We start from the raw sequence: 23,275 nt of genomic DNA on the forward strand, positions 1-23,275 counted from the left end.
GAAATTGGGTATGTTCAAGGGGTGTGTGGGAAGATTTAGAAATATAAAATGACAGGTTAGAAGGGGTCTTAAAGATCATTTAGTTCAACGCTTATTTACAGATGAGGAAAGTAAGGTCCTGAGAGGTCAATGATTTGATCAAGATCACTTAGTTGGTGGCAGAACCAGGGTGAAGATGACTTAGCATTTACCAAAGCTGCTAGAGGCTGGGAATGTATTTGACCTGGGTTGTACAGTATTGGCAGTGTGTTAGCCAGGGTTCTCCTGAGAAACAGGACCTGTATATGTGTGTATGTGTGTGTGTGTGTGTGTGTGTGTGTGTGTGTAACCTTTAGATTACATATAAAGACTTATAATGAAGAATTAACTCACACCATTATGGAGCGTGAGAAGTCCCACAATCTATCATCTACAAGCTGGAGACCCAAAACAGTTGGTTGTGTAATTCAGTCCAAATCCAGATTTGGGGAACCTACGTAAAAGAGAGATGAGTCCAGCAAAAGAAGCAAAAGAAGATGAGATGTCTCAGTCCAGCGGTAAAGCCGGGGAAAAAGAGGTGAATTTCTCTTTTCTCTGTTCTATTTTTGTTCTATTCAGGACCTCTGTAGATTGGATGATGTTCACCCACATTGGTGAAGGCAATCTGCTTTATTGAGTGTGATGATTCAATGCTAATCTCCTCCAGAATCACTCTCACAGACAACCTGAAATAGTGTTTAATCTGGGCACCCAGTGGCCAAACTGACGTGTGAAATTATCCAGCACAGTTAGCTACTAGCCTGACAAGGATAGTGAGCACTTGAAATGTGGCAAGAGAGATGCAGGTAACCGAACTTCAAAGTTTACTTAATTCTACTTAACTTTAAGAACTGAAGCAGTGTAAAATATTTTTCCATTAAAGATAATTTTACTACTTTAATAGAACCACACTTCACATTAATCATGGAAAATTCAGCATCTGAATTGAGATGTGTTGGGGCTCCTGGGTGGCTCAGTCGTTGAGTGTCCAACTTTGACTCAGGTCACCATCTCGCGGTTCGTGAGTTCGAGCCCTGCACTGGGTTCTGCTGAGAGCTCAGAGCCTGAAGCCTGCTTTGGATTCTGTGTCTCCCTCTCTCTCTCTGCCCCTCTCCCACTCAGACTGTCTCTCTCTCTATCTCTCAAAAATAAATAAAACATTAAAAATTTTAAAAGAAAAAGAAATGAATTGAGACATGTTGTCGGTGTAACATACATACTAGATTTCGAAAGCATCATGACAAATAGTGTGAAATGTCTTGTTGATAATTTTTTATATTGATTCCATGTTGAAGTAGTAATATTTGGGACCTACTGGGTTAAATAAAATACGGTATTAAAATAACGCTCGTTTGTTTCTTTTCACTGTTTTTAGCGTGGCTGCTGGAACATTTAAAGTGACACATGTGGCTTGCATTGCATTCCTATTGGATAGTGTCGTGATACTGTCTTAGTGTCCAAATGTACTTCAGATATACAAACTGGGCTGTAGATTCAGCATAGAGATTCATCATTCTTTCATTTATCTTCACTGACCACTTCAGAGGAAAAAAAAATGGGAGAGTTCTCTTGACTGATCACTGGAAAATTTAAAGTGGCCAACCTTCAGGTTCTTGGGTTCTGTTCTACGTGTATCTCCTTCTAAAATTTGTGTAAACTGGGATGCCTGGGTGGCTCAGTCAGTTAAGCGTCCGACTTAGGCTCAGGTCATGGTCTCACAGTTTGTGGGTTCAAGCCCCATGTTGGGCTCTGTGCTGACAGCTCTGAGCCTGGACCTTGCTTCAGATTCTGTGTCTCTGTCTCTCCCCCACTCATGCTCTGTCTCTCTCTCAAAAACATTTTTTTTTAATTTGTGAAAACCAAGAAAATAGAATTAATTTATTTCAGAGAATTTTCTCACATTTTTGTTTGTTTCAATATTCAGTGCTTATAAAAAAATAAGTTTCTATCCAACAGTTGTGCTTCTGATTAAGCACGTACAAAGTTGATGCATCCTTTTTTAATGACTCATTCATTTTTCTATGACAAGTGGGTCATACGTTTTGAAAAGAACTAATATTATTTTGGAGCTAAAGTTATTTGGAAAAAAAATTAATTGATTAAAATTAATATTAAATAATATTACTTTATTAAAAAGTAAAATGAATTAAAATTTAAATAAATGTTATATTTTAATATTTGCTTTGTCCGTATTTTCATTATTGGTCTGCTTTTTGCCAAGATAGGAAAAACAAAGATAATCTGGTGGTTCTGGATAGGGTGTATTTTCTGTACAAGAAAAGATTATTCTTTCTTATTGGTATTTGACACTTGGAAATTCTATCACAGTTTTGCCCTGAGTTCTGACATCGGCCAGATGATGATGCATAAGGACGTGACAAAAAGCTTGGATGTGTGAGCCCATAAACACTGCTTTATTTTTTTTAACGTTTATTTGTTTCTTTTGAGAGAGAGAGAGAGAGAGAGAGTACAAGCAGGGGAGGGGCAGAGAGAGAGAGAGAGACAGAGAATCCCAAGTAGACTCTGCACCATTAGGGCAGAGCCAAATGTGGGGCTTGAACCCACGAACCGTGAGATCATGACCCGAGCCAAAATCAAGAGTTGGACGCTTAATTGACTAAGCCACCCAAGTTCCCCTAAAATCACCCAGAAACTGTATTTATAGAAAGCCCTGCAAATACCCTTCTCATTACTCTCCTAGCTACAAAAACAAAAAACCAAAAACAAAAAAAACTTGGTATAATTTCACAGCAATTGAGTTTACTGTCAATAGAGGGCACCAAAGGATGGAAAGTAGTATGATAGATTAGGTTTATTTCCCAGGTCGTCACCACTTTAAAATAGCTAATTTAAAAAACCTTTGAAAGGTCACCTTTTCATCTTGAAAAAGGAGAAATCAGTACTGCTGTCCACATATGTAATGTCATTTCTGCCCATTCAGACATGGCCAAGCTGAACAGAGCACATGCTGAAGCCAGGGGTTGGGTGCGTGACTGGTCTTGGAAGTGGAGGGCTAACTCCTACTTCAGGCTCTTCTACCAGGGGGTATAGTCAGCATTTCCCCAGCTAGGGCTCTGCCCAGCAGCTTCACCTGTTCTGTCCTTTAATTATTAGCAAATTAAAATCCTTTACTGGGAAGTAAATTGACTCTGCACTTATTCTAGTTCCTGCCATGTGGCAGGTACTTTGTTAATTTCTGGGGAAACCAGGTACTAAAACAGACCTGTGTGAGTGCACCCTACAGTCTAGTGGTCAACAGAGATATTAACCAAACAATCACACATGCAGTAAAACCTTAACCTGACAAAGTAGAGTTTGAACTGAGATCTGAAGGCTGAACAAGAGTTTACTAGGTGAAGTAGTAAACAAGACTCCGGGCAGAGAGAATAGCAGTATCCCTGTATCTGAACTGGCAGGGGTTGGGGGTTGGACACAACACCTCCAGCAACTGAAAGCCGGAGTGGCGTAGGCCTGGGAAATGAGAGTGGCTGAGGCTGGACGAGGAGGCAAAGTAATCACACACGAGGACAGATGGCAACAGCGTACAGGGATTTTGTTGTGCGTTGATAAGTGGATGTTAGGATTAGATTTATGTCCTTAAAAAAGATCACTTTCGTTGTTTTGTGGAGAATGGATTAAGAAAGGACAAGAGCATAAGGAAGCTACTGCAGCAGATCAGATGGGAGATTTGATTACTTGGACCAAAGTAGCGATGTTGAAAATGGAGAGACACGAACAGGAAGGGGATCAGATTGGCTGGATGTAGTTGTGGATTGAAGAAGGCGAGAAGGGAGAGATGGGGTTAAGGTGAGGAGAACTTCAAGGTTTCTGGCTTGCAAATGATCACAGGTTAGGGTTTTCAGACTTAGAAAACACAGCCAACAGTGTTAGGAAGCATTGTCATAACTGATGTGAGGTGGAAATCAGACATCTCAACAGGGGGCAAACTCAGCCCAGGCTGTTGGTCTTGGCATCAGGATCTTCAAACCTGTCATTAATGGAACATTTCAAGAAGAGCTGGGAATGACCAACAGCACTGTAATGCGATACCTAAATACACAGCTGCAATGCCAATATATGCATATGTATACACATAGAAAATTTTTGGAAGATATGATCAAGCCATTACTGTTATTTTTGGAGGAATAGATGAGAGGGAGCGTCGTTTCAAGTCTAGATGTTATTGTGTTGTCTGAGAAATTTTAAAGCAAGCCTTAATTGGTCTTCTAATTAGCAAAACCCATAAAATCACTGTTGTTACCAATAGAAAGCTTTCGTCTGGGAAACTTAAAGCTCTTTGTGCAGACCCAATAATCTCTCACCTCCATTAAATCTCTCTCCCTGGAATCTAACAGAGTCTTTCCATTTGGGGACCTCCTAGCCCCAGAGAGCATAGATTTTCTATTGCAGCAGCTCATTAGAGATGCTCAGAAAATCAACGTGAGGACTGGCTACAGAAGCCACTCCCAGCACCGTTTGATCTTTTCAGTGGCAAATGTGTCATTTGTAACACGATGGTCCAGTTCTTATGCAGGGCTAAAATAGAAGCCACTCTGAGATGCTTTTGAGACTCCCTGAACTCCAACTAACTACAAATCTTTGTCCCAATTGATGTATCAGTTCTGCTATATCCCTGGGGACATCATTTCCACTTGCTTGGTAAATAATTAGCCCGGCCGCCTTTGGCTATAGAAAGGATTATAAATATTTTAAGCACTGCAAGTGATTGAAACTGTTTTTATTTGATTTCGTCTATGCCTGCATGCTTGGGTGAAACTTACCATCTAAGTATGAACATCCTTGGGCAGATAAATGTTCTAGGTGTGAGAATAATAAGGTATTTTTTAGGTTGCTATAGTCAGTGGGCATTCAGAAACAAGCTATAATTAGCTGGCTGTTAGAACCTTTCTAATTTTTAATTCGTAACCATCATTTTTTCTCGTGAGAGAAGCGAATGACCTTCTTTCCCCAAAAAGATTTTTTATGCTTATAGGATTTTTTTAAAAAATAGACTTTAAATATGTTAATATCCAAAATATATAAAGAACTTATACAAACCAATACGCAAACCAAAACCAAACAAAAAAAAAACCCAAAACTAAAAAAACCCGTCAAAACACTCTGATTACAAATCGGTGGAGTATCTGAACAGACCTTTTTTTCTAAAGAAGATATACAGAGGGCCAACAGGTATATGAAAGGTGCTCAGAGTCAACTCTAATCATCAGGGAAATGCAAATCAAAATACATTGAGGGGTGTCTGGGTGTCTCAACTGGTTGAGCCTTTGACTTCAGCTCTGGTCATGATCTCATGGTTTGTGAGTTCAAGTCTTGCAACGGGCTTGCTGCTGTCAGGGTGAAGCCCACTTCAGATCTTCTGTTCCCCTTTCTCTCTGTCCCTCCCCCACTCACGTTCTCTCCCTCTCAAAAATAGATAAAACGTTAAAAAAAAAAAAACTACATTGAGATATCATCTCACACCTGTTGGAATGACTTCTATCAAAAAGACAAGAAATAACAAGTGTTAGTGAAAATGGAAAGAAAAGGGAACCCTTATATATTGTTTGTGGGAACATAAATCGGTGCAGCCACTATGGAAAACAGTATGGAGTTTCCTCAAAAAATTAAAAATAGAGGGGTGTCTGGGCAGATCAGTTGATTAAGTGTCTGACTTCAGCTCAGGTCATGATCTCATGGCTCGTGGGTTTGAGCCCTGCATCGGGCTCTGTGCAGACAACTCAGAGCCTGGAGCTTGCTTCAAATTCTGTGTTTCCTCCCTTTCTCTCTGCACCTCCCTGGCTCACACTCTGTCTCTCTCTCTCTCTCTCTCTCTGAAAAACACATAAACATTAAAAAAATTTTTTTAAATTAAAAGTAGCACTACCATATGAGTCAACAATTCCACATAGGATATTTATCCTGAAGAAAATGACGACACTAACTCAAAAAGATATGCACCCCCATGTTCATTTATAATAGCCAAGACATGGAAACAACTGACGTCCACTGATAGATAAATGGATAAAGAATGTATATATATATACATATATACATTTATATATATATATACATATATACATTTATAAATGTATACATATATTTATATGTATATATATACATTTATACATGTATACATATATGTACATATATGTATATATACATATATACATTTATACATTGTATATATACATATGTATACATATATACATGTATACATATATGTATACACATATACGTATACATATATACGTATATATGTATACATGTATATGTATATATGTATACATATATATAAATGTATACATGTATACATACATATATACAATTATACATGTATACATATATACATTTATATATATATATAACATATAATGGATAATTACTTATTATATACAAAATGGAATATCATTCATAAAAAAGAAGGAAATTCTGTCATTTGCAATAATATGGATGGACCTTGAAGACACTATGCTAAATGAAATAAAAAGATAAATACCATATGATCTCATTGTAGTGGAATCAAAACAAAAACAAAAACAAATTGAACTCATAAATACAGAGAGCAGATTGGTAGTTGCAGGTGGGGGGCGGGGAGGTTGAGCGAAATGGATGAAAGTGGTCAAAAGGTACAACTCTAGTTATACAATAACTCCTGGGGATGTAATGTGCAGCTTGGTGACTATAGTTATTAACAACGTATTGCGTATTTGAAAGTAGCTGAGAGAGTAGATCTTAAAAGTTCTCATCACAAGAAAAAAACATTTATGACTATGTGTGATAAGGGTGTTAACTAGCACCGTGGTGATCACTTTGCAATATATACACATATTGAATAAAAAATAGACTTTTTTGAGAGCAGTTTTAGGTTCACAGCAAAGTTGAGTGGAAAGTACAGTTTTCATAAACCTCCTTTCCCCCACATCCTCCTCGAAAGTGGTCCATTTGTTACCATTGATGAACCTACATTGACCCATCATTATCACCCAAAGTTTATAGTTTACATGAGGGTTCACTCTCGGTGTTGTACATTTTATAGGTTTGAACAAATGTATAACAACATGTGTGCATCATATGGTATCATACAGAATATTTCCTCTGCCCTAACAATCTTTGAGCTCCGCCTATTCATCCCTCCCTCCACACTAACCCCTGGCAACCACTGATCTCCATTTGCCTTTTCCAGAATGTCATATAGCTGTAATTCTTATAGACATTTTAAAATTATTTCTCTCACAGTAAGTTGAAAGAATATAAAAGTTGCCACTAATATAATTGGTTGTAATCTTTCCAGTGAATTCTTTGTGGTTGCTATAAAAAACCCAATGTACTTATTTTGACTGTGTCTGCATCTAGCCAGTGGTACAGGAACAACCCAGTGAGAACCACTGCCTTAACCCAGGCAGGCGGGAGTCAGGAGAAAGAGGGCTGGTGTGCTGGGGTGGTCCACCCAATGCCCCTGCCGAGTATTTGTTCTCAGCTCTTTCAGTGTGACTTCTGATGAAACATAGTAACATGTGCCTATTGATTCACAAAGCAAAACACAACAATGATGTACAAAGTAGAATGTTGTCCATGCTTTTATCCCCCGCTGTTATCCTTACATATATAAATGGGCTCATACTATACTTCGTATTTGACAACATGCTGATTTTCTTAAACAGTAGATCATGGGGAGCTTTCATGCCAATTCATAAAGATCTCATTTTGAAAAGCTACACAAAAATTTCTTTAGCCAGTTCGCCATTGATGGCTACCTGGGTTATTTGTAACCATTTGGTATGGAACACTAGCAACGAAGATATATATGTCTCTTTTCACATGTGCTGATATTTCCTCAGATAAATTCTTAGAAGTTAATTGCTGGGTCAGAAGGTAAACATGTTTAAAATTTTGGTACGTATTACCAAACTATACTCTCATCAAAAGCATATGAGGATACACTCTTCTTACATCCAAGTCAAGAGAAAGAATATTAATCTTTCACTTTTGCCAATGTGTTAGCTAAAAATGATTTGTTATTTCTTTATGGACATATTAATGAAGTTGAATTTTTATGTCGATGTTGGCTTCATGGGTGTATTTAGTTTGTGGAAATTCATCAAGTTGTATGACATGTGCACTTTTGGGGGGGGTGAGTATTATGTCTTGGCTTATTGAGCAAGGGGATGATTTCTTGTGTTATCTGTTAGCCTTAGGGCTTCAGGTAACAGAAAAGCCCAAATTAAATATGTGCTCCTTTTTATAACACAAATCCTATAGCTAGGGCGCTACAGGGTTGTTTAATTCAGCAGGTCAGTGCATCATCAGTCAGCCTCAGTACTTTGGCTTAGTTTCCCTTATGGATGTGAGATGGTGACAGCAACTCCAGGCCTCACTTGCAAATGCCACAGTATCTAGTGGGAGGAGAGAGACTGTCTATCATTGTGGAAAATCTTTTTTCAGACACTTCCCTTCTTCTCCAAAGGCTTGCTCTCACATCTAATTGGTCAACATTCCACTTATGTCCACATGTTAGTCCGTCAATGGCAAGAGGAATAAGAACGCCATGACTGGTCTAAGGGAGTAATGATTCACTCCCAATGGCTAGGGCTGAGACCTACCTTCCTGAAGTTCACGGCTGGTGGAGGAAACCCGCAGGGTTTGCTGGAGGTGGAGCATGTTTAGGGAAGCAATGGGAGAGGATATGGGACAGGTAGGGAGGACAGACCTGGGGGCCAGTTAAGATGGATTTGAAGGGAGGTAGAGAGTGAGAGAGCTGTTAGAAAGCCGCTTTATAGTCTACATAAAAGATGGTGAAAGTCAATATTTATTGAGGCCTGCTCTGTACCAGATAATGTGCTAAGTGCTTGGGGATACAGTGACTACAAAAGCAGACTTTATGGATACTGCGGTCCAGCAACTTCGCTCAAGGACGTTATGATTCTGTTGCATTAATAGGCATAAGAATAACAATGATGGCTAATAGTTACTGAGAGCTTACTACCTCCGGGGCACTGTTTTCAGTAGCTTATCTACCTATTAACTTGATTAGCCCTCACAATAACTTTCAGAATTAGATACTATTATCCTTATTTATTTTTTTTTTTTTTTTTTTTTTTTGTTTTGTTTTTTTGTTTTTTTTTGTTTTTTTTTTTATATGAAGTTTATTGACAAATTGGTTTCCATACAACACCCAGTGCTCACCAAAAGGTGCCCTCCTCAATACCCATCACCCACCCGCCCCTCCCTCCCACCCCCATCAACCCTCAGTTTGTTCTCAGTTTTTAACAGTCTCTTATGCTTTGGCTCTCTCCCACTCTAACGTCCTTATTTTAAAGGTGAGGAGAGGGGCACCTGGGTAGCTTAGTCAGTTACTCCACCGACTCCTGGTTTCGGCTCAGGTCATGACCTCTTGGTTTCGTGGGTTTGAGCCCGGCATCTGGCTCTATGCTGGCAGTTGCTGAGAATGCTTAGGATTCTGTCTCTCTCTCTCTCTCTCTGCCCCTCCACCACTCATGCTGTCCCTGTCCCTCTCAAAATAAATAAATAAACTTAAAATTAAAAAAGAAAATTGAAGGTGAGGAGACTGAAGCGCAAAGAGGTGAAGTAATTTGCCCTAGGTCAAAGGGCCAGTAAATAGGGGAGACAGAAATGGAGCCCAGGCAGTGGGGATGTCAGAGTCCATGCTTTTAACCATTCACTATGCTGCCCATAAAACCGACACTTCAGGAGTTAGGATGTTAGTGATATGGACAGTGCGCTGGAGAGGAAGCAGTAGGAATAGAAGAGGGAGTAGCTATGATTATATTCATATCTGACAATTATTGAGCACTCAACCACCTAACAGAACTGTGTTAAGTGCTGGTTATACATGATCTCACTGAATTCTCACAACTCTGTAGTATAGGAGCTATTCCGCAAGTACGGAAGCTGAGGGCTTCTAGACGTCAAGTAATTTGCCAAACAAAAGTCATTATTGTATTTGAACCTGGGGTCCTTAAGACTCCATAGCCCGTGGACTCAGTTAACCCCACTATGCTGATTATGAATAGGAAACGGGGAATTCTGAAATGTGTTCTAATGCCCCCACCCTTTTAACTGAAGAACTCTAAGGAAATAAATTTTTAAGTATACTGTTGTGCTTTGGCTGGTCTGAGTTGGCCTTCACAAATGCCACGGTCTTGATCGAATACTTTAGGATACCTCAATTTATTGTTTTCTTGAAGGAACTCAAATCCAGGATATAGAAACTTTTTCCAAGCATCTTTTTCATGAACAAGTCACGTATCTTAAAATTTTATTACACATTTGTAGTTTTTTGGTAATACTTAGGGTATATAGTAGGCACCTTAAATTTACCAGTGTTTCTAGATGAATGCAGAGTAGTTTGAATTTGTATAACCAACCAGCCAAACCATTGCTGGCTATTCTCACAAACCAGGAGCCCCACCCCACCCCACCCCCACTCAACCATACTGCCTTGCAGAGTTAGGGAGCAACAATTACCCAGAGAGTTTTTCCCTTTTTTTTTTTCCTTCTGTTTCCAGAGAGATTCCCTCAAGCCCTTGTCCAGATGTTAATGTGTCACATGTGGTGTTGGAGTCTTGACTTTTCAAATCTTCTTTTCTTTAGTAGAATGACTGGGTGGAGCAAAGGAAATTGTTAAGGGGTATTATGGTTTCTTTCTCTTCTAAGCTGAGTTGAATCCAGCCAATATCATCAGTGACCAAAGTCACTGCCATCTGTCAGTTGTGGGTGGCCCAAACCAGCGGTCTCCTTCTGCTCCCAATGGACAGGTAACTTGCGTTCATAAAACCAATGCATCACATCTGGAACTTATTGGCAGACTCAAAGGGAATCCAAAAATGAAATCAGTCACAGAGATAGAATGCCCTGCTTTTTCTTGGAGCTGGTATCTGTTGGGTTCAGGCTTGTGGCATATGGGCAGAACAGCTCAAGAAAATTTTCCAATGGTATAGGCCAACTGAACATACTTTTCTGAAGCACAACCTTCTACCAAAAATGGAAAGGGGAAAATAAAGCCCCAAACCAAACACACCCAAACCAACTTACTCCTCTGGTGTGCCACATAAAATAAAATTGCCTGTCATGACGATATTTGACTTTAAATTGTTGCCAGTTCTAAGAAAAAAAGGTAGGGTTAGCCGCTTGAGAGATAATCGGCATTCTAATAAAGTACCCAGGGCTAACACTATAATTAGTAAACACAGGTGGTACAACTTCTTGCTTCCTCTTCCTTAGATATATTAGAGATTATCAGGGGAAAAAGAATGACAGGATGGGGGAAAAAATAGAAAACATGTAAGGAAATAACTTTATAAATAGAATATAGTATAGTTTTGCATCAGAATGATAAAAATAGATGCACATCTCTTTAAATATTTTATTTTTGCAGTATTTTGGGCACATAGAAGTATATCATTTTATTCATCACGCTGTTAGAATTTACCCAGCACTATTCCTCATGAGCACTCCAGATAGCAGTATATATTCCATTTCAAATACAAACCATGGCTGCTTTTGTTAAAATATCATAGAAATAGTTAAGGGTTTGGGTGAGTGAAAGAAATGGGCAAAATATATCTGAAAAATAATCAGGAGTCCCTGGAGAGTTTGAACAGGTAGAAGTTGTGGAAGGACTGTTTATCCTGCAGTGGGCCAGGGGCCTACATACACACGTGGTTTGGTATGTATGTGCATACATAGAGTGACGTCCGCGTGGGGTAGTGGGAAATTGATGAGCTCCAGTCTCACACAGCCCTCAATTTAACTCCTGGCTCTAGTATGTACCAGCAATGTGACTTTGGGCAAGTCACTTAACCTTCCAGAGCTTTAGTTTCCTCATCTATGAAATGAGAGTTGTGAACACCTTCCTGGTAGGCTATTTGTGACAATTAGATATGATAATGGCATTAAAGCACACAGGGCCTAACTGATGCTTTGATAATGATTTTCATTTCCTCTCCTTTCTCTGGCAGTATAGGGGCGGAGGGCTGCTGTTACTCATGTTAACATGGGTTTCTCAGAGAAAGTGGGACTTGGTGGAGTGGAATCTGGTCTCTTCTGCCTTGTACTGCTTTCTCTCTCTCTCTCTCTCTCTCTCTCTCTCTTTCTTTTTTTCTTCTAATGGTAATATGATGATATAGTCCTCATGGGAGAGCTGATTCATTTTCAGTGTTTCTTTTCCCTAGCCGAGGAAAGCCTACAGTATTCACCTTTGGTGAAGAAACGTTTTCCTGTTATCCCAAAGAGATTCTTAGTTATCTTAGTTATCCCAAAGAGATTCAGAATCACCCTAACTCTGTCTCCAAACTACCAATTGTGTTTGTCCAGATTGGGAGAGTTCCCTTCCTTCCATGTGTTCACATTGTGCCATCACGGACTCCTCAGTGTGTATGAGTTTTTCAAGGTATGGATGAGTCTATTTGTTTTATACCTTTCGTAATGCCAGCTGCATATCTGAGCATCTGGGAAGCAGTTGATAAATTCTGAATAAGCAAGTGAATGAATTAATGAATACCTTTAGAAGAGTATTTCTTCACTTTTTGAAGCCCATGCTACCATTTGATCAATGCCTCTCACCCCCCAAATATGATATTCCTTAGAAGAATCCTACCCCAAAGGCAATGAACTGTATTTTCTGCATATCCCATCAGTTAAAACCTTGTTGAGCTTCCGTTTTTCTATCCCCTACCCCTGAATTATGCATTAGGAAAACAAAACAAAACAAAATTATTGCACCTAGCTTTCTTCTGCCTAAGGTTATGATATTTACTCCATGGGCACCATTTTAGATCAGAGGCCCCAGAAAGAGAGGGGTCTGCCTATTCAAACATCTGCCATGCATAAGGTATGTTAGGTACTAAATAAGTGCTTTTGATAATGACACAAATGACAGCTTTGGAGCAGCTTTGGTGCCCTACCATCACCAATTATATGTAGCAGTTCAAAACTGGATTTAAATGCAGACCTCCCAAGAAGGGTCCCAGTAGCCTGGTCTGAGATGGAATGCATGGTATTCTTCAACCTCTCTTCCTTAAAATCTGTCCAGCTTATGCCCTTTCATGTGCTTTTGAAGTAGAAAAGAATCGTGTCCCCTACAAAACCTTTTCCTGACTCAGGCTTTTAATATTACTAATGAAGACTGAATGGCTGGAGTTTTAATGTTTTTAATGCCTTCAGCTTGAATATAGGAGTCTCAGAGCTGAATGTTTGGCCCATGGTGTCTCAAGGCCTGCCTATACTTTTTGTGTGCATGATTATAAAATGAAAAACAAGGAAAGTGGCGTGTAATTTTATAGCAACCAAACACATGGTTTTTCCCTTTCCTTTGGGAAGAAAATTCCTTCCTGTAGAAGCTAAGGTTATGCCCCTACTTGTGAAGCCCAAGGAGGGACACTTTGATGTGAAAGAGGATCCTGGTAGAGTAACGGATACAGAAACCAGTGTGGGAATAGGAGGAGCCTCCAGAAACAGGAAAAGGCATTGTCCCAAGGAGGGGTTATTTCATCCCTCTCTGTCGTCATTCGGGCTGTCTGGTTATTTCTCCCCCAGGTTGGTGTGAGCTGGAAGGAGAGTCCTTTGTTAATGAGGTCAAGAACAAGACTGCCCATTTTGTGAGGTGGTTAGGCTGAACTTTCAGATTTCAGATTTTATGAACAGTGACCAAGAACAAAATTAATTTGGGCTTCATCTAAGCAGTGTCAAAGCAACTGGCTAGGAAGTGAAAACTCCAATCATTTGGTGTGGCTAAATGACATCAAACAACTTGGTTGGATTGATTTTTCAAGGAAATGCTTCAGTTGGCCAACAGTTTGGGCATTATGTAGGTGTAAGACTGAAATTCTGTCCGTAGCTAAGTTCCCTGAAACCAAAAATTCAGTAAAATAAAAAGAATTTATTTTAAGAGTTTTATATCACAAATGAATAGCTGCTGATCAGAAGCACGGATATACACAAAGGAATGCTCAGAGCTGGGAACATTCATGAATTTGTTATCTGGAATGACATTGTGGGCTCCATCTTTCTCAGGGACTTTCTTAGCACACACCAGGTTGAACCCTGCAACTCCCTTTGGGAACGGTGATGTGCAGGTCCTGGCAGGATCTTCAGCCAGACCTTCGTCATCTGGGAACAGTATGGGAAAGAGTGGCCAAGGCCAGTTCCATCTGGCACAGGTCCAAGGCCTCTGGCCACATTGTTTTCACTATACTTAGCAATGAACCTTTTCAGAGTACTTGGGAATGCTTTGTATTTATTAGTTTTCACACCAGTCTACCTCTTAGAGTCACTGTAACATTTTAGAAACCAACGAGCTAATAATGATCAAGAGGCTTAAGGGACTTGCATATCATCACCCAGAAAATGAGTGTTAGAGACAGATTAGGCTGCACAGATATTCGTGATGCTCTAATGGCTGCATAGTTCACAGAGAACATCGGCCTCTACTCTTAGGACCAAAGGGAATTGATTTTCTTCTCTAAGATCTTGTAGGAATCTCTCCTCCTGGGGCACAGGAAGCCCCAGCCAACCGTACCTCAGGACATGAACTTGATATGAACTGCTAGAGGCCCTCTTTGAGCTGAGTTGGGCTCAACCCAGCTCTTTGTTCCAGGTCACACACAAAGACCCATGAGGGTTTGAGAGGAGCAGGATTTTTTTTCTAATCTGGAATATTAGTACTTAAAAACAAAATCAAGATGCCTTAGGGAACATAAGCTGATCTTATAAAACCATTCAATTTGGTATGGCAAAGGCACGAGATACTCTCCATGTACAAGGCCCAAAGATGAATAAAAATAGTCCTGACTACAGGAGTTCACAGCCTCCCGATGCAGACAAATAGATATACCACAAGGCAGACTATGTAATTGCTACAGTGGAAGAAGAAACAAAATGTTAGCAGTGTCCAGAAGGGGAAGGAGACGTTGATTCTGACCGGGGAAGTCTGGAAGGTTTTTCAGAGATGACAATTACACTGGACATGGACAAGTCAGCTTTGCAGAAACAGAAGTTACTCCTGAGGTCCAGAGCAGTATTATTGCCCAAGATCAGAATCGGTTCTGTAGTCATCCTTGCAAACTACTTCAGAACCATCTTCCAAATGCTAGAAGGAGACATGGTGTATTGTGAAGCTGAGATCATTTTACTCTCAGCTCCATCTTGCTCAAAAACCCTGGGATGAGGCAGTGGCAGAAATGACCCATTTTTCTCAATTTGCATAATTTTGTATTTAAATTCTCACTATTGGAGACTTTGACAATAAAGAGATTTATCCAGAACTTTTGCATCAGTTTTAAGAAGGACTTCTATTCAGAAGAAAACACTCAAATGGATCAACCGTGCATTGCAATCCATTTATATTTCCTCTGTTTCTAAGTGGTGTTTCCTGAAATATTTGCTAATTATTAAATTATTTTAGCCAAGATCCAATCCCTTTTTTTTCTACTTATTTAAGTCAGGGCCAAATGAAGAGATAAGGCCAAATCTATTGTGTCTATGAAAATAGATTAGGAGGTTATAAACACAGGATTAGTGTTAACTCTAGTTAAGCAGAGAAACTGGTCATAATGTGTGACAATGAGTTTTCTTCACATGCAGAAATAGCACGCTTGTCAAAGCCCTCGGGTTTTACACTGAGAGAGGCTTTATGAATACTTTCTATTAATATCTCCCTTTTAAAAGTGATTTTCTGAGAAACGCATAACGCAAAAAAACCAACCACTTCTGGTTGGACAGATAGAACTGTGCTTTGTTTTCAGGTATCTGCTTGTGTGGAAGTTTCAAACAATACTTGTAGCTCAAACTTCGGGAGAAAATACTGGATACATGTGAATCTGACAATGAAAATATATATTTGATTTTGTCTAAAAAGCTTATTATGTCACCTGATTATACATAGCATTGTGTACAGTGTTTATCTGGCTGAGATGCTATAGTCAGCCTAAGTCATTCATTTGATTAATCATTATTGAGCACATTCAATGTGTCAAGAATTGTACCACAAGCTGGGTGGGTGAGTCAGGTGTGGTCCTTGCTCCAAAGAGGCTTGGAGTCTTACAGGGTAGACAAACAATAAACCTACAAAAAATCAACATTCATAGAGTGTGATGAATACTGTATTTTATTGAATAGAGACGCCACTGGTTTTAAGATACATCACTTGTGTAACCATTCAGAAAGAAAGACCGTGACCAATTAAACTTGATTTATTCCAATTTTATAGATGTTAAAACGTGGGGGGAAATGTGTATGTTAGAGGCACGGAAATGCAGTACTCTCGAGGAAAAAAAGGACTATGATAGACTGTCACTGAGGATCTCTAAATAGGGGTGGGCTCTCTGATGAGACACATTTTAGTTCAGAACTGAAGGGTAGAGGTGAGTCCCCCTACTGTGGCCCAAGAAAGAATGTTCCAGGCAGCAGGAACAGTCTCAGGTAAGCACATGGCAGATTTGAGGTGCCTGAATTCTGCCTCACAGGTTTGGTAGCAATTGTCCTGGGTTTCCCCAAACCCCCACTGAGTTGTCATAGATTTCTAAACCAGTAGAGCCTCTCCCTTTCCACGTGGCCCGCAGTGGCAGTGATAATCTTCCGGCTGTTCTGCGATGTGCTTCCACATCTACTCACCACTCCATCTCCTCCCACTGCTGCCCCCTGTTTAGAGCTGTCTCTCTGCTCTCTTCCTCCCCCATACTAGCCTATGGCCCCCTCTCTGCTGGAGGAGCCAACCTCTCAATCAAAGTGAATACTACTCTGGAAATCTTGGGTGGTCTGACCTGATATTTTAGTTTAGTGGCCACAGATATTTTAGGCCCCCAAGAGGTAGTCTTACTCTTTCAATTTTACTGGCCCCACTGTTTAAGGAACTTGGAACAGTTCCCCCAGGGACTGGTCTAGAGGTACCGTTGAATAATACCACAGTGTTTTTCTTCCTCCCCACAAAGGACCAGCTGGTGCCTCAAGACCAGGCATAAACCTTTTGGGGCTCTGCCAACTTAGAGTGAGAACTCTGCTTTCCTTCAGGATTCCTGCCCTTCCAGGTCAGGCAAAACCTCTTCTTCCTTTGTCCTTTAGGACTTTGAGTCTTGGTGCTGCCTCTGATTCCCTTTATTTTTATTCCCTAGGAGAATTTAACACCCTGGGCCTTGGTATTATATGAGCTATAAGACCACATGTGGATTTTCAGAATAAGTCTCATTTCCCTATCCTTCCCTCCACAAAGAGAGAGAGAAAGAGAGAAGATAGTAAAATCGCATCATTGGTCACTCATCTATCCACAGTATGTTGAGGCAACTGACATAAGCCCTTAGTACAGCTATTGTGAGATGCTGACAGTCTCCCTGAGGAAGTGTTTATAACTACCTTTATTTAGGCAGGGAGGAAACATGTCATCTATAAGATAATTTTATGATACATTTGAAACAAATACACTCAGGGAAGGATTTTTTAAAAATGATATCAAATGACCATGAACTGGTGAATGGATAAACAAAATGCGGTATGTCCATACAATGGAATGCTATTTAGTAATAAAAAGAATGCTTTTATAACATGGATAAACCTTAGAAATGCTGTGTTACGTGGAATAAGCCAGTGTTTTATGGTTCCACTAATATAAATGTCCTTAAAAGGCAATCTCAGAAATGCTGTGTTACATGGAATAAAGACTGTGTTTTATGGTTCCACTTATATAAAACGTCCTTAAAAGGCAAATCTATAGGGACAGAAGGTAGATTAGCAATTGCCCTGCCTTGGGTTGAAATGGATACGATTGGCAATGGGTATGAGGGATTATTACAGGGTGATGGAGATGTTCTAATACTGGATTGTGGTGATGGTTATACAACACCATATACTTACTAAAAAAAAAAAAATCATTGAATTGTACATTTTACATGGGTGAATTTTATGGAATGTACATTATACCTCAAAACAGATGTTAGGGGAAAAAGTATGATGTAAGACACCCATTGTGTTATCAGCCAGCCAACTCTGACTCCATTAGTGCTTGTGGCCTGCATACTACATGGCATTTCACCAATTTAACTTCCAAAGATCAACATTTAGTGAGCCTTGAGTATGTGCCAGTGATGATTTTCAGATAAATCCCTTTACATCATTATTGCAAAAATGCATTTGACTTGAAATTGGGCAGGAGCAGAGCCTTGTTTTAGATGATGCCGTGCTGAGATTGGAAATAGATCAAGGAAAAAGGAAAGTGAGCAAGTCATAACAAACCACATGCAACTACCATATCTTCTTGCACTACTTATGTTCAAATAGTGCATCAGTAACAAAGTCTGGAAGGACAGCTCATATCATTCCACAGCCCTAGCCTCTACTTCTTTACCAGGTGTCCCTCAGTTCATGTGAGTAACTTGAGGAGTAGGTCTGGTTGGTTCTATGTGTGCTGACTATAGTGGAGGGCTATTGGCCTTGGGGACTGCCTCTAAAGAGCAGAAGCTGGGATAAGTTCCTTCTCCCTAAAGTGGCCCAGTGTTAGCCCTTTTTAAGAACAGGCTGATTTGCTCCCTAGTGCCAAGTTCAATGAAGAACTTTCCCAGCCCAAGTGGCCAGGGCCCTCAGGAGTAAAACCCTTTCCTAGGCTAAGCATTCTCAAGGTGAAGCTAATGGCTTTGGTTTTGTTAATTAGCACTGGGCTGGTGGGAGCAGAGACCTGCCTGCCATGAACTGCTAATGTTCATGGGTGGTTCTCGCTGACTATTTCTGAAGGTTAAGTCAGGACCAGGACAGGTAAGACTTAAGTCCTGACTGTGACCAAGACTAAGAGGGTAGAGTTAAGCTTTTTTATTCACGGAAGTATTTCAAGGGAAAGTGATTATTCGGGAGGGTATGGCCAGTCACAAGAAAATTTATGGGCTGAATCTAGCTAATACCTTCACGTTGCAGTTCTTAGCAACCAGATCTTTTATTTCACACACACTGTTTATGAAGGTACAAGGTAAATCCAGGTTGGGTAGATCAGGACTCATTCAGCTTTCTTCTATTCATACCAGAAGTACTATCACACTTACCTTCTGTCTTAGTGCCAAGGCTAGCACTGGTCCTATCTTGCTTCTCCTGTCACAGATTTTGGATCACGTCATCACAAGTCACCTTGCTATATATTTCCCTAATTCTAGATCTCTCAGAAAAAAAGTAAGAGTTATTGGATATTTTTTTTTCCATAAGGGAATTCTGGCTCCTTATCCTATATCTACCCACTGCTTCAAATCATATTTTTCTAACCCCTCACATTCCATTTCTCTTCCACCTGCTCTCCTATGGCTTCCATTGTCACCAAGATTTATGTGATATTAGCTAGTCAAGTACAACAGCCAGCGTTCTTTCTGATGCCATCTTACTGACCAGTGCATAAATCACTCTCTCATTCTTAAAATATGCTTGGCTTCCTGACACTATGTTCTTCTGTGTTTGGGTTTTTTTTTTCCCTTTACCATTGACAGCATTTGTCTTCTTCCTTTTAGATGCTCTTTCTTTGCTCAACTCCTAAATTTTTCAGCATTCCAAAGGCTTAGTCTTGGTTTCTTTACTCTTTCCTGTCTATGTCTCCCGTCTAGCCAATCTCATCCATTTCCATGGTTTTGCAAACCACCTAAATGATGATTTCCAAATATGTTTCGTTAGCTCCACTAAGCTCCAAATTTACATATATACCTCCTCCTTAATAAGGAATTTGATAACTTATAATCATTTCAAGGCAGAATTTTTGAGTTTCTTCCCAAGTCTTTTCCTTTCTTTACCATTTCAGTGAATGACCTCAGTGTCCACATAGTTGTCCAAGCTGAAAACCTAAAAATCATCCTTGATTCTTTCTTTCTTTTATTCTTATGTCCAATCCACCAGTAAATCTATTTGGCTCACTCTCCAAAACTGATCTCAAATGTGTCCATTTCTCTTATTCTCTACCTTTACTCTCTAAGTCCAAGTCACTGACTGGAGTAAGTATCCAGCTGGTGTCCTTCCTTCCATGCTTGCCCCCACATAAGTTATTCTCTATACAGTAGTCAAAAGTGATTTCTTAAATGCATTTCATATCATGTCCTTTCCCTGTCATTTCAATTAAAATCCAAAGTGGTCTGTCACACAAGCTTCATTCATTTTGTTTCTTTTGATAGGGTGTAAAGATAAATCCTTTTATCTTTTATGTAGATCCTTTTACTCTTCAACTCAATCTCAAATTGCTGGCAACAGAACACCTCTTGGTCTATTTAAGAACTGGTTTAGGGGCGCCTGGGTGGCGCAGTCGGTTAAGCGTCCGACTTCAGCCAGGTCACGATCTCGCGGTCCGTGAGTTCGAGCCCTGCGTCGGGCTCTGGGCTGATGGCTCAGAGCCTGGAGCCTGTTTCCAATTCTGTGTCTCCCTCTCTCTCTGCCCCTCCCCCGTTCATGCTCTGTCTCTCTCTGTCCCCCAAAAAATAAATAAACGTTGGAAAAAAAAAAAAAAAAAGAACTGGTTTAGTGCATTGAGAGAGGTTCTCCACCCTCCCCCCCCCCCACCCCCGCCCCAGAATCTGGACTGGCCTGTGACTTCTTTGGCTAATAAAGTACAACAGTTCAAGTCCTGGCCTTTAGGAGGACTGGCAGCTTCTGTTTTGTCTTGGAGCCATGTAAGAAGTTCAGCTAATCTGGTGTAAGGAAACTCATGCTAACCATGTTGAAAGGCTATGGTAGGAAGAGACAAATGACTGGCCAGCCATCAGCTAGTTTAGTCATCCCATCTGAAATATCAGACACTAAGGGGCAGAGATGATCTGTCTCCCCTGGGCATTGCTCAAATTCTTAGAAACATGACATATAGTTATTTTAAGCCACTAAGTTTTGAGGTCATTTGTTCTAACAATATAAAAGTAGAACATATGGGAAGTAATTTGAGAAAATGTCTTGAAATGTTTTCATTCTATTTATTAGTTATTTAATAGTTTGGCCGAGTACAGAAATCTTGGTTGGAAGAATTTTCCTTCAGAACTTTGAAGGTATTGCTCTATTGTCTTCCAGCGATGAGTGCTGCTAGTGAGAAGTCTGATGACATTCTAATTCGTGTATCTTTGTATGTGATCTGTTTGGTTTTTTCTTTTTCTTCTGTGGAAGTTTTAGGCTTTTGTCTCTGGCTGCAGTGTTGTTCAACATCAGAATATTATGTTTTGTTTTGAGTCTTAGGTTTCAGTTTCCCCTAGTTCATTAAGTTCATCTCATCCATCTAAATTTTGCTTTTCAAAATTTTTACTGTTCTACCCCTCTACCACTCCCATTCCTTTGTAGGTTTATACCTCTCTAAACCATTCACCATAATATTAACAGGGTTTGGGGAAGCAGTGGCTGTAATTATGTATGCAGGTTCCCTGAACTTCTGTTTTGCTCATATTATTGTACATTTTATTATACACATTCATAAAATGAATTATGCATATTTTGTACATATTATTTTATAATTATTTTTTTCACACTGCCTTTCTTTTTTTTTAATTTTTTTTTAATGTTTATTTATTTTTGAGACAGAGCATGAATGGGGAGGGTCAGAGAGAGGGAGACACAGAATCCGAAACAGGCTCCAGGCTCTGAGCTGTCAACCTAGAGCCCGACGCGGGGCTCGAACTCACGGACCGCGAGATCATGACCTGAGCCGAAGTTGGCCGCTTAACCGACTGAACCACCCAGGCACCCCTCACACTGCCTAACAAAATTGTAAACTCCATGATAGTTGAGACCATTCCTTCTTGTTCACTATTTTATCCTCATCCCTTGGTAGAGTGCCTGACACATAAGTGTCATTTATTTTGAGATAGAGGGAGACAGGGCGAGTGTGGGAGGGGCAGAGAGAGGAAGAGAGAGAGAAACCCAAGCAGGCTTTGCACCATCAGTGCAGAGCACCATGTGGGGCTTGAACTCAGGAACCGTGAGATCATAACCCCAGCCGAAATCAAGAGCTGAACACTTAACTGACTGAGCCACTGGGGCACCCCAGCTGTCATTATAAATATCTGTTGAATGGATGAATTAAAAAAATGCGTGGGGTGGGCAGCTGGAAAGGTAGCAGGGACAGACATCAAAAACAAACATCATAATCAACCTCATCCTTTTGTCTAGACCAGTGATTTTCACTGGGGGTGATTATGTCCCCCACAGGACATTTGGCCATACCAAGATGCATTTTTTGATGATCACAACTGGGAGGGGGAGCAGTTTGCTACCAGAATCTAATGGGGTCAGGGATGCTGGCAAACATCCTGCACATCACAGCCCCTACAACCAAGAATTATCCAGTCCTAACTGTGAATAACCCGAGGCTGAGAAACCCTGGCCGGGACCAAACTCTAACAGCTAGTTTACACAGTTTGGTATCTCCGAAATACATTTCCCACTTTCAGAATCCCACACACGTCAAAAATTTCAACTGTATGCCCTCTTTGGTGTGTGGGTTCAGTGGAAAAGTATAGCGTTTGAATGTCCTATGGCTCACCCCTCTAGGGTAGATTTTTTTGTATTTAATATATTCACTTATTTTTTGAAAGCTAGGATTAGTGGATAAAGAAGGGAGTAGGAAATAAATTCACAGAATCCTACTAATTCATTATTTTTCTTTCTAACATGGAATGGTAAGTGGATTTAATGGTGTCTTACATTTTTTCTCAGATGCTCTCCCACCTTCTCAAAGGAAAGTGCCTTTCAGCGCTTCACAATAACCAATAGTGTAATAGCACTCTAAGGCTAGAAGGGGCTTCGTTTTAAGATAAAGTAATTGTACCTCATGTAGCTAGCTCAATACGGAATTAGAATATGAATCCAGGTCTGTCCTAAAAGGTAGCTATAGTCTGTTGTAGCATGTTCTTTGAATTAAAAATAACAACAACAACAAGATCAACAAAATCTTTGACTACACAGATTCACTTTTAACAACACAATTAATAAAATGCTTACCTTTGTCTACTTTCATCCAAATTGAAATCACCTAGGGCAACCATTCCATGTCATCCAACCGTACCAAATGCTATACTGCAGACACAGTTGATTATGACCTTACAGACAAAGCATGGATTTGTAGTTATATGTTGTGACTTGCTTCCCATTCAGGCCTTGCATAAGCTATGTTTTGATGACACCTATGTTTGCAGAGTGAATTCATTCAGGCTCAACTCAGCGATTAGTCATGGTTGGTTATTTAATTCTTTACCACTCCCTAGCTCCACCTCTTGCTTCCAGGCTCACTGTTTAAGCCCAAACTAAAGTTGGCACA

Source organism: Lynx canadensis, chromosome B1, assembly GCF_007474595.2.
Source record: "Lynx canadensis isolate LIC74 chromosome B1, mLynCan4.pri.v2, whole genome shotgun sequence".
NCBI classification, from domain to species: domain Eukaryota; kingdom Metazoa; phylum Chordata; class Mammalia; order Carnivora; family Felidae; genus Lynx; species Lynx canadensis.